We start from the raw sequence: 12,700 nt of genomic DNA on the forward strand, positions 1-12,700 counted from the left end.
AGCTGCATTGTGTGCAAGCAGGCCATGTGTAATATAGTACAGGGTGTCTACCAACCGGGAAAACCGGGAATTCTCGGGGATTTTGAGTAGTCTGGAAAAAGGGAAAACTCAGGGAATTTGGGCCTCTATCAGGGAAAATTAGCGGCACTTTTATTGAAAGGGTCGAAAGTCGCGGTAATACTGGATCGAGTAACAGACAGGAATCGTCTTTGATGCCCTGTCGTCGGCAGGGGGAGTTGTCAGTGTACAGTCAGCGAGCGACTTTCCGGATTCCCGATAATTTGGACGGCTTCGCGGCCCCGCCACGTGCCCCATAGAGTCAACGTATAACAACGTGTGAAATTTCCGACGCAGGAACTCTTCGCCGTCCGAACTTCCGGATGTTTTGCCGTGACCGCAGGTCCGAAGCGGCAATAATCAAAGACCACCACTGCCGTTTTGATTACTTCGCCACCTCGAACCGGCACTCTCGCACGCAGATCCGCTGGCAGCCGTTGCCACCACTGCGGCAACGCTATAGGCCTAGCTGCTTCGACGTTCGCTATGAAGCTTCTTGCCGTTGGGTGCCGAGTTTTTTATTGAAAGAATTAGCTGCTGTCAGCAATGGCACGGACTCCGCCTTTGTGGTCCTCGCGATTGGCTTAGAAACTTGGAAAACACGGTGCGTTGCATAATGCTGGTTTCTGAAAGTCAGCTTCGCGTCTGTACAGAAATGTTACTTGGTGAAGCTTACGCAAAAGTATTGCAGTGAAGCATAAGCGTGGGAAGGGGCCACGGAACACAGTATGTATTCCTTAATTATACACGCAGGCACCCGGTATTTCCTGTCACAGTACGAGCACCGATATGCCTAATATGTGTACCGACAGGCCTTCAGAGCGTTTTCGAACGTGCCCGTGGCGGTTTGAGCCCCGAAGGGCAGTAAATGACACGGATTTATTTTTTTCCAACTGGCCGATTTTTCGGACGTTTTCGCGGCCCCTAGGGAGTTCGAAAAATCGGTCGTGGGCTGTGCAACTGACCAAGATGCTTCAAATGGTCCTTGGGGCGAACGAGTGGCGGAAGGCGGACAAGAAGAGAAATTACCTACGCATTGAGGAATAAACGGGAATGGAAGCTTGCTGCTGCCGTTTTGAAGGAGCTTGAGCTCAAAAAATAGTTTTGGCTGATGCCGAGATGCAGGTGTCCCTCTTCCAAACCAAAATAAACTCTTTGAAGCAGTGAAACACAACACTCGGGTGTCGTGCGGTTGACTTACGAGCTGTTGAGAGAGAATCTCAATTGTGACAGAGTTCGGGCCTCATCCCACTAAGGTTGCTATCAGTTGATAGAAATAGCTCATATTCGAAAATATTTGCTTCTATATGCATCTCCTTTTTATTCGTATTTGATAATGTCCGACCCCATTTGCAATTTTTTTCGAAGACACTTTATTTGCTGTGCATTTTACTAACCCATGCCTTCTATTCTCTTTTTGAATAACATAGTATTCAAATTGTATTAAGTCACGTTTTTATTTTTTTCATGTGCTTACTAGAGAGTGACAGCATCGGGCGATATGGTTTCAGTCCGTCTTGACATAAAACATAGTTATGCATCACTCCGGGAAATTTGCAATGGCACTCGGGGAAAACCTGGAAAACTCAGGGAATTTTGAAATGTCAAATTGGTAGACACCCTGTAGTAGCAGTATTCTTGCCTGCTGTGGTTTTTCGGTGCGGTCGATTGTCGTGCAAGGCCACCCACGGTTCAGACCGGTTCGCGAGATTCTCCGGTAGGGGCTCGCAAATGCGAAAATCGCAGCTCTTGCACTCGGCGTATGTGAAACAAAAATGCGAAGTCTTGAATTGCGGAAATCTTATCTGCAAAAAAGTGTAAAATGATGTGAACTAGGTTTCAGTTTTGGTGGAGGCAGTAGGTGTCTGGTAGGTGTATACAAATGTGGATGCAAATATACGTAGCCTTTGTGTCAATGCAACCTCACTGTAATCAGGGCCGCAATTAGTCCTGTGTGGGCACAGATAAGCAGGCACTGTGTGGGAATAATTTCGGCCTTGATGGTGCGTACATGCGCCGCGAGATGCAAAAAAGAAATACACAGGTGTGTATCGGCTAAAAGACGAAGGCGAAAGCCTTAATTCACGCTAATAAGCCTTAATCTAATTGCTAAGCACTGATAAATTAACTTTGCTGATCATTCATCGTCATCATCAGCCTGTTTTAGGTCCACTGCAGGACGAAGGTCTCTACTTGCGATCTCCAATTACCCCTGTCCTGCACCAACCGATTCCAACTATCGCCTGCAAATTTCCTAATTTCATCGCTCCACCTAGTCTTCTGCCGTCCTCGACCGCGTTTCCCTTCTTTTGGTACCCATTCTGTAACACTAATGGTCCAACAGTTGTGTAACCAGCGCATTATATGACCTGCCCAGCTCCATTTCTTTCTCTTGATGTCAATTAGAATACCGTCTATACCCGTTTGCTCTATGATCCAAACTGCTCTCTATCTCTTAATGTTACACCTAGCAATCATCGTTCCATCGCTCTCTGCGTGGTCCTTAACGGGGCACGTGGCTTTGAATATCAACTTCCTTATTTCTTCATGGATTTTGATGAAAATTGGCACAAATGTTTTGACTGTCTCCCTGATGCTTCCATAAAAGGCCCGGCGAGCCGCGATCGCCAGTGGAGCCCTGTCAGAGGGAACTACCCAGGACTAAACCGCGCAACGGTTTCTGCAATAATAAAGTTAATTCCGTCCTCCTCCTCCTCCGTAAAAGTTTCAGAGCGATATGTTGAGAACATTTCATTCAACTTTATTGAGCAGAATTCTCCCTCTAACTTTCTGGAGAGCGTGGGGAACTTAAAAAATGTGATGGAAGGCTTGTTACGTATTGACTGCATAGCTAAATGCGTGCTGAAGGTCGTGACATTCTTTTTCATTCTTTTTTTCGCAAAAAATTTTGCGGATTGCCGCATTTTATGTTACCTTCGCATCAAGCACACTTTCGGAGTAGACGAATAGCCATATCGTAAACTTTCAAAGGGTCAAGATAATAAAGCAAGAATGTCACGACCTGCACTGTAGCCCAAGGAACGCGACAAAAAAAAAAAAAAAAAAAAAAAGTCAAAATATGTTGAACGGTAACAAAGAAATCGGCTCCAGAAACTGAGCAGAAAGGAAGAAAAGCTGTTTCGAGAAAACTGCTCTCAAAGTTTCGCCTCCTCTTCTCTAAAAGGTACCAAATGTGACGTCTTTGAGTTGTTTTGTGATGTGAGGCTTGGACATGTGGCCACAGAACACGATGTGGCCTCTGCTCTGGTGTGCTCCCCCCCCCCCCCCTTTTCTTTTTATGGGGCATTCTTTGCTGCTGCTGCTCTACAGAGAGCATGGTGCCGAGGTTTCAAACCAAGTGACGTGCAGAACTCTGTGTGGGCATGAATATAGTTCCAGTGTACATTCAGGCAGCCTGATTGATAGCAATCTCCAGCACCATCAGTGAGGCATTTTTCTTTCTTCTTTCTTTTGGTAGAATTGACGATGTTTCTGAATAAAGGCTCCGTGTGTCAGCAGCCTCCCAAGTCATCTTTACTTGACAATGGCTGTAGAAATTAGGATCAGAGCCAGTGATAGATATGCAGCTGCTAGGTGCTTTCCAGAATTGTACTTTTGTATGATGCTGGTGTCTGTGCCAGCCCAAGGGGCCTAGTGAACAGAGCTCATGATGATGCAGGTTCTCTTTATGAATGGGTGGTATGGTAGATATTGTTACAAGCCACCGTGACAACATGATAATAGAGTTAACGCGCGATATGCTTGGTTGAGGGTCCGAGGTGCCGATCGATGTGCGAAATGCCTATGATACAAGGAGCCGACGCGCAATGTGCTTAGTCGCGCAGTTCGAGGTGCCAACGCGCGAAGTACCTAGCCGCGCAGTCTGAGGTGCCGATGCGCGAAATGCCTACTCGCGGGCTCGAGGAGTCGACCCTCGATGCTCTTATTCGCGCAGTCCGAGGTGCCGACGCGCGAAATGCTTAGGTGAGAATCCGAGAAGTCCGCGCGCGATGCGCATGATCGTCGAGTCAGAGACTCCCTATGACCGAAATGCTTAGCCGCGTGTCGGATTTACGTGCGCGATGTGTGGCGAGGGATCGGCCACGCTACTGCGATGTCCGCGTAGCGCCCGCTTTTGACACGTCGAGGCACAGCCTCCTCTATTTTTTCTCCTCTAGAAAATACAGAAGGCCATGGCACCATAGCCATGGTCGAGGTTACACCCAGTGGAGACGTCCGGACTCGCGAGGTGCAAAATGCAAAAGGACGAGCGGACGAGGAGAGCGCCGGACCAATGGTGAACCGCGCTCGAGTCACGTGGCGGGCGCGGCCAATCGCAGACTCCGGCACGACCTTCAATCATTTTCTTTTTGTGTGCTTGTTTCTGTATGGAGGAAATAGCTGAAGCGGCAGATTTGAAGACGGAGAAATGCGCTTTCCAACGAGACCAATATAGCGGCGCTCGGTCGCGCCGTTTCGGAGATATTGTGGCTTCAAAAACGCTGTTCTTTCTTGATTTGCGCGAAATTTTTCGCCACCTTGGCTGTTAAAACGAATTTTTGAGAGCACTTCTAAGTGGTTTATAGTGGTGATATTTGGGTATCGGATAGAAAAAGGGTTACAAAAACTGAAAATGTGATTTTCAAGAAATCGATTCTTGGCAATTTTTCGCGATGCGAAAGCCACGTCCCCCCTTAACTTGTTCTCAAGCTTCTTTGTCAGTCTCAAAGTCTCTGCCCCCATAGGTCAGCACTGGTAAAATGCACTGATTGTACACCTTCCTTTTCAGAAATAATGGTAAGCTTCAAATGAGGAGCTGACAACGTCTGCCGTATGTGATCCAACGCATTTTTTATTCTTCTATGAATTTATTTCTCATGATCAGGGTTCCCTGTGATTAGTTGACCTAAGTAAACGCACTCCTTCAAAGACTCTAGAGGCTGACTGGCTATCCTGAACTCTTGTTCCCTTGCCCATTACCTTTGTCTTCTGCATATTAATCTTCAACCCCACTCTTACACTCTCTCTCTGTTTAAGTCCTCAATCATTTGTTGCAACTCGTCTGCATTGTTGCTGAATAGAACAATGACATCGGCAAATCGATGGTTGCTGAGATATTCGCCGTCGATCCTCACTCCTAAGCTTACCCAGTTTAATAGCTTGAATACTTCTTCCAAGCACGCAGTGAACAACATTGGGGAGATTGTGTCTCCCTGTCTGACCCATTTCTTTATAGGTATCCTCCTGCTTTTCTTGTGTAGAATTAAGGTAGCTGTGGAACTTCTGTAGATATTTCCTAAGTATTTACGTAAGCGTTCTGTACTCCTTGATTATGTAATGCCTCTATGACTGCTGGTATCTCTACTGAATGAAAATCTTTTTCGTAATCTATGGAAGCCACGTAGAGTTGCTTATTGTACTCTGCAGATTTCTCGATAACCTGATTAATGACATGGATGTGGTCCATTGTAGAGTATCCGTTCCTGAAGCGAGCTTGTTCCCTTGGTTGACTAAATTCCATTGTTAATTTTATTCTATTGGAGATTCATTCATTCACAAAACTTTATTAGAATCCTGAAGCCCGGTCTTTTCAGACCGAAGCGGGCCGCGTCCACGTCGGCACCGTCAGGCCGAGCCTTATGGCGACGTCGGGGACCCTCTGGACAGCCCGTAGTTGATCTTGATATGACGAGCTTGATATCATATATTATGCCAGTAAAGCCATTTTCCTTCGCGGTCGGCGAGAGTCGCGGGACAGCCCGCCAGCATGTGTCTGATGTCAATGATACCATCGCACACGTTACATTCTTTCCTAATTTCTCTTTCGGGGTGAATTTTATTTCGAAATACGGAGTGTGGTACGTCCCGGTTTGCAGTAAACGTAGCGTGACTGCCTGAGTCCTGTTAAACTTTACGTACGTGTGGCAGTGGGAATTGCCTAAGCCCCAAGTAGTAGTATTTAGTGATGTCATTGTAAGTTAGTAAATGATCGGAATGGTAGTGGGCGTCGGTTCGGTTCTGACCGGCACTGCAAGCAAGTCCTCATGCCAGGTCGTGCGTCACCGCTTTGAGGTTGAGCCGAGTCTCGTCCACTTGTTCCATATGTGTAGGAAACCATCGGATTTCAGTTATGATAGTTTCGACTTTGTCGATAATTTTAGCCGCAGTCCCAGCGACATAGCCTTTGTCAAAGCTCTTAATTGCTGCTTTGGAAACGCTATAAATGAAAGACCATTTACGGTTCCTGATGGCTAGAGCAATCGCGGCTTGCTCCGCCACCGTGGAATCCTTACTGAAGATAGTGACGGCGTCCCGTACCTCGCCCTGGTTGTCGACCACCACGGCCGTGTAGGCCTCTTTGCCTTTGACCCAGGCAGCGCCTACGAGGGCCGCCTGTTGTCCTGGATGTTCAATTTCTTTTAACAAAGCTTTCGCTCTCGCTTTTCTCCTGCTAACATTGTGTTCCGGGTGCATGTTTCTCGGGAGGGGGGTGGTTCTCATCGCGTCTCTAAGGTCCGCGCTCAACTCTACCTCGGCCTCCTTCGGTTTCCTCAATCTATTGGGGTCTGTCCCTATCGCTTTGAGTATAAGCTTGCCCGCTCGCGTTTTCGTCAGTTTTTCGTGCTTCGCCCTCTGTTGCGCTTCCGCCACCTCTTCTATCGTATTGTGTATGCCTATAGGTTCATGAGCTTGACGTTCGAGGTGCTGATGGGTATACCTAGGGTAGCCTTGACTAACTTTCTGATAATAGTGTTGATCTTGTTCAGCTCGCCCTGCGACCATTTTAATAGACCTGCCACGTAGGTGAAGTGAGAGAGAGCGAAGGCGTGCACTAGCCTTAGAGCGCTGTCCTCACTCAGGCCCCCAGCTGTGTCTGTTGCTGGTTCTCATTAGTAACCTAATGACCTGGTCCGTCTTGTTTGAAATGTCTTGAATGGCATTGAGGTCCCGCTGCTATGTGGAAGCCTAAAACTCTATGTTGAATCCCATCTCGCCTAGTGTGCTTTCCACGGTGTGTATCCTCTCCCGAGTCTGGTCTCCGTTTGGCCTACGTACGTTACAGTTGGCGCTCCATATGGTTATGTCGGCGGCGTATATTGCAAAGTGTATACCTTCTCCAGTATACTCTCCAGTTTCCTCGCGACTCTGATCATTGCTAGATTAAATAACATGGGCGAAAGCACGGCCTCTTGCGGGGTGCACCTATTTCCCAGGTTCATCACCTTCGATTTTAGTTCTCCTATACGTGAGGCTCGCTTGCGTACCGCCCAGAAACGCCTTGAGTACGCTGAATAGCCTTTCGCCCAACCCCAGCTCGGACAGGACCTCGAGGATGTCCTTGTGCTCTATGCGATCAAAAGCTTTTTCGACGTCTAGTCCCCGAATCGCTCTCGCGTGCACCGGGCTAACTTGTGTGAGCTGGTGTTTGATCAGGAGCATGGCGTCCTGAGTCGATAGCCCGGGGCGGAAACCGATTACGTTATACGGGAGTATGTCGTTTTGCTCGACGTATCTAGTGAGTCTGTTTAGAATAACGTGTTCCATGGCTTTACCTATGCACGATGTGTAAGCGAGATTAAACGTAGGTTATCCAGATGGAGCGGTTTACCCGGTTTGGGTATGAGGATGGTGCTGGCCATCTTCCATTCCTCCGGGTATAGTCTACCTTTCTCCACAGCTTGGTGAAATGATCCGTCAAGAAAGTGATCGAGTCATCGTCTAGATTCGTTAAGAGATTGGAGATTACTTTGGTAAATATTTTATATAATACTGGGAGTAAGCTAATTAATGGCTCTATAATTTTGCAATTCTTTAACGTCTCCCTTTCTGTGCATTAGTATAATGTTTGCATTCTTCCAGTTTTCTGGGACCCTTGCGGTCGATGGACACTTCGTTTAAAGAGCCGCCAGTTTTCAAAGCATTATGTCTCCATCTTTGATTGTCGATTGTTATTCCATCTCCTGCCGCTCTTCCTCGTTTCGTGTCTTGCAAGGCCCTTCTGACCTCATCGCTATATATAGGATGAGTTTCTGTATCCTGTTCATTACTGTTTCTAATTGAGGTATCCCGACTCCTCTGGGTACTGTAGAGGTCAGTATAGAATTCTTCCGCTGTTTTTACTATGCCTTCGAGATTGGTGATATTAACCTGCTTATCTTTCAGTGCATACATCTTGGTTTGTCCTATGCAGTTTCTTTCTCATTGACTTCAGGCTGCGTCCATTTTTTACGGCTTCGGTCTTTCTCACGTTATAGTTTCGAGTATCACTTACTTTCGCCTTTTTGATCAGTTTTGACAGTTCCGTGAATTCTATCTTATCTCTTGAGTTGGCCACTCTTATTCTTTGTCGTTTATTTATTAGGTCATTTGTTACTTGGGAGAGCTTAATTGCCAACTGTTTGCCTTGGGGCCTTGCCTCCCACTTCAATGGCTGCCTCTGAAGCCAGCCTAGTTACGGTTTCATTCATTGCCTCTATGTCATCTTCATCTCGATCTGTTCTAAGGCTGCACATATTTTTGCAAGTACCAGCCTGAATTTGTCTGCTTTTACCCTTACTGATTCTAGGTTTACCTTTTTATTCTTGACCAATTTCACTCTTTCTCTCTTCAATCATTAATCATTTAGGCTCGACATGCTTTGGTTCGCTTCTGGAATTCCTTGGGTCACGTGATATTTTCTCTCCCTCACAACGCGACCTTGAAACGGAGATCTGAAAGCTTTAATTACGCGTTGACATTTTCCGTCACTCATCGCTTCTTATTGGTTGGTGGCAGAAGTAACCAGTGCGGTGCACTTTTCGATTACATCAAGCCGTATATGTGTAAAGTTTCAGACGATGCAAAAATTTAGGCAGCCTATGTGATTGCATGAAGAAAACTTTGCTGACAGCAGGCTACTACGGCGCGCATTGTCCTCTACGAGGAAAGCGTCGGTGCATGCATCGATCTTCAGGTCTATAAATAAACGTTTGTCACACAGACTGACCGCATTAACCGCATCACAGGCTAGTTTGCGGCGTGACTAAACGCGAATAACTTCGATAAGTCAATGATATGTATGGATGTCGATCCCGAGGTCAAAAATATTCGTGTAATACAGGTGTCGCACGGTGCATTTCTGATCGCGATCAAGCCCTATCCGGATCGAAATTGTCGGTCATGATGGGTTCCTTTGTGCAAACTGCGCGAGGGAGCTATTCGCAGTCGAGAATTTCGATTCAGATCGAGCATGATCGCGATCGATAGTGGCCGTGGACACTATCCCCCCCCTACCTACCTGTAGATTAAGAGGCGGGCACCCCAGCTCGGTGGAATAATAAAGTTTTCAAACAATCAATCAATCAATCAATCAATCAATCAATCAATCAATCAATCAATCAATCAATCCGACCTAGGGAAAATTCCATTATATTTTATTGATTTCAGCAGAAATCGCCAGCCGTTTGCGCGCAGGCGCAAGTAGGAGCGGGTGAAAATCTGGGATAGTGATGAACGACACGGAGCAGATGGGGGATTTGTATCAGAAACAGCACGGCAACTACACTGGCAAGCGCTTGTCAAGGACGGCCATTGCCACCGGACAATTTCTCTGCACCAACTATTCGTAGCTAATAGTTCAATATTAATATTTGACCAGTAAAGAGCGTCCAGAAAAATGAACTGCGTACACAACGCCGGGTATTACTGCTTTTTTAGCCATTGATCAGCCACACGGAGCACGCACATGTGCATAGAATAAAGAAACAACTTTTATGCAAACAACTAGAATGTTCGAGTGGAACGAACGGTGGTTTCGCTCTGAGGCGCCGCGTGTGGAAAACTGCGAGGGCGCTGCGAGCGAACTGAATTGGGGGGATCAGAAAGTTTGGACGCGCGGTTTTTTTTTTTCTTTTTTCATTGGTTAACCTAGGTAGGATATTAAGCAGCATAGTAGCAAGAGCTTGGTGGCGCAACCCACCGTTCCAAAGGGGACGCTCATAACATCCATCCATCCATTGGGGCGGAGACGCGCTTCGTGGCATATTCAATGTAATTTCGCTGCGGGCGCTTTGAGCGATTGCGCGCGTACGCTCTTCTAATCATCCTTTATTTCAACTGCAAATTTATATCGACACCTTTTCGCTAGGTATACACATTTGAGGTGTAGGATATACAACATGAAGTCTTCAATTTTCCTGTCGCTGTCAAGTGCGTCGTCTGCTAGCGAGCAAGCGCGCGTTCGTTGCGCGGATGCTGGCGGACGCACTTTTTTTCTCGCAGAAAATCTGGGCAGTAAAATTTTTAATGATTTTACTTCCTCTGGTGCGCTCGCGACTCTTGTCGGTCGGTACCAATTGTAGTTTCAGCCAGGTGAACTGCTATTTTTAACGTTGTTAAGTAACACGTAATTTTTGCCGCAGCAGCCGCGTATCTGCAACATGAAGCTACATAAGAATTTTTTATTGACATCGTGTTATTTGACGCTCGCTTCTTGTTGGTGGAATGTTGATCAGGGACAATAATGAATGGAAATAATATTACAGTGAAATACACCTGGTTTATTAACTGCGTGGCGCGAAGAGATGCAGATGACCAATTAATGCACTTAATTTTCTAGGTAAATCTAAGGGTACATAGACATATATCCACGACATATATACAAGAGAAACATGATCAAATATTCTAAATGCACTGACTGAAGAAGGGGAAACTCCGGACCGGAATAAGCGTGTTTCTTTTAAAGGCTGCACCAGCCCCAAGTGAACCAATAGACTTTTAGAGAAAAGGAATCAATGCAATTATTGGACGTTAATAATACAAACAATGTTAGGGAAAAGATATTGCCTATGTGCTCGGACTGAATCGGGGAAACCGGGAAGTCTTTACCAATGTAATCTCCGTGGCTTGTCTGGCGATCTCTTTCAATGTGCCAGCAGGCAAAATGAAGTAGAAACATGTAGTCTAATTGAATGCTATTTGCTATTCAGATCTGATATATTCGATTTCAGAATTCACTTAAAAATTATCGAATAGCCGTTTTCGTTCGAACGTAACGCATAACAGCATTTTTGTAGTCTCGAAGGTGAAAGGCCAATGCAAGTGAGGAATTATTCCGAATGATTGTGCTGCCCGCGTGGAGAGTCGTACGTGGCTGTTGTGCAGAGGCGCACCATTTCCTGACAGAATTAACCCACTGGTGCTAACCGGTTCTGGTGAACAAGTTCCTAGCTGTCATATATATATAATATAAACGCCCCGTTTTGGGGCAGCCTTAAAAATTCAGGCAAGGAATTATATAAGGTGGTACCACACCTATTTAACGAACACAGCAGATCTACAAATATATCTACGTGTATTTGAGGTAAGCCGTTCCTTTAATTACTTCATTATTGTCACCGGATAACTGAAAGCAGCCATTTATAAAACAGAAGCTGCTCTATAGTTGTTCGTGTCCGATCCCGCACAAGCGTGATCATGACAGGTGGGAACGGCATTACATTTAGGTGTGAAGTATAAGATAAGCATAACGTGTTTTTTCTCGGCAATCAGGTTCGAGAATCATTTCTTCAGTTCTCACCACCTGGGGTTCTTTACGTGCATCTAAACAAAAATACATGATTTTTTTTTTTACTTCGTTCCCATCGAATTCCGCGATGTGGTTTGAACCCATAGATGAGCTCGAGTTTGGTAGCGCAACGCCATATCCACCATGCAGCTACTATAATTCTACCGTGTCGCTTTTTTGTTGTTGTTAAACATGGACTGGCTAAAAAGTTTCACACAGCTTACGGAACAAGGATTAGCATACACTATAATGGCTACCTAAAACTTTTCCACGTCCGAGGGGCGACCGCAAACACGTATCAATTACTCCGCAATATGTCACCCGAGGAAGACGGAAACATGAAAATGGAATGTTGCAGTGCATTTTCTTTTCTGTAAGAATAGTTCCCGTAAATTTGAGTACAGGGCACCAGATGGCGCAGACATATTATTTGTTTGAAGCGGCAGGCAGTAAGTTTACATATGTTTTTCCGACTGCGTTTCGCAAGACCTACTAATGGAAAGCAGTATGTGCAAAAATACAAACGAGAGGTACATGCTTGAAGAACAAGAAAATATTTGTTCTCCAAAGGGAACCGTACAAAACCGTAGTAGAATGAAAGCCGACACTGCGGCCTCAATGCAACTTAAAAAAAATGAAATAAAGAAGAAAAATAAAGGCATCTATTCCTAAGGCGTAAATACATGTCATATGTACTTATAAACACCGTGAGCGGTCCGAGCACATATGCTAGCGCGCGAAGTAGTACGAATCACCCTTCCGAGACGTATCGCCAGCAATAGAGTTAGTAGTTGTTCTACTAACTCTATGAACGGCGCGACCTCAATTTTGCTCATTTACTTCGATCGCAGCGCCGCCACAGTATATTCCGTCGACGCGCGTTTCACCGCAAAGCATGCGTCGTCCCAGCAAAAGTTTCCTACAAGTCCCAGCCGCTGGTTTCACTGTTTCCCTCAATCGGATTCTGTGGCTACTAGCCAAGGAGGATATATAAAAATTGCTACTAGCCTAGCCGCTACCAGCGACTGTGCCGCTACAGACGCCAGCGCTCTTTTGTTGGTAAAATTTGAAATAAGGTACTCATGTGTCAAAAAATTT

At 45.9% G+C, this 12,700-nt stretch overlaps 1 protein-coding gene across 1 annotated transcript in view; it reads right to left on the reverse strand.

The window, feature by feature from the left end:
* The window catches only part of RpL24 (ribosomal protein L24), a 493,457-nt gene that overhangs the window by 397,091 nt on the left and 83,666 nt on the right, over positions 1 to 12,700 (reverse strand). The window lies entirely within an intron of this gene.

Source organism: Dermacentor andersoni, chromosome 6 (genome assembly GCF_023375885.2).
Source record: "Dermacentor andersoni chromosome 6, qqDerAnde1_hic_scaffold, whole genome shotgun sequence".
Classification (NCBI taxonomy): Eukaryota; Metazoa; Arthropoda; class Arachnida; order Ixodida; family Ixodidae; genus Dermacentor; species Dermacentor andersoni.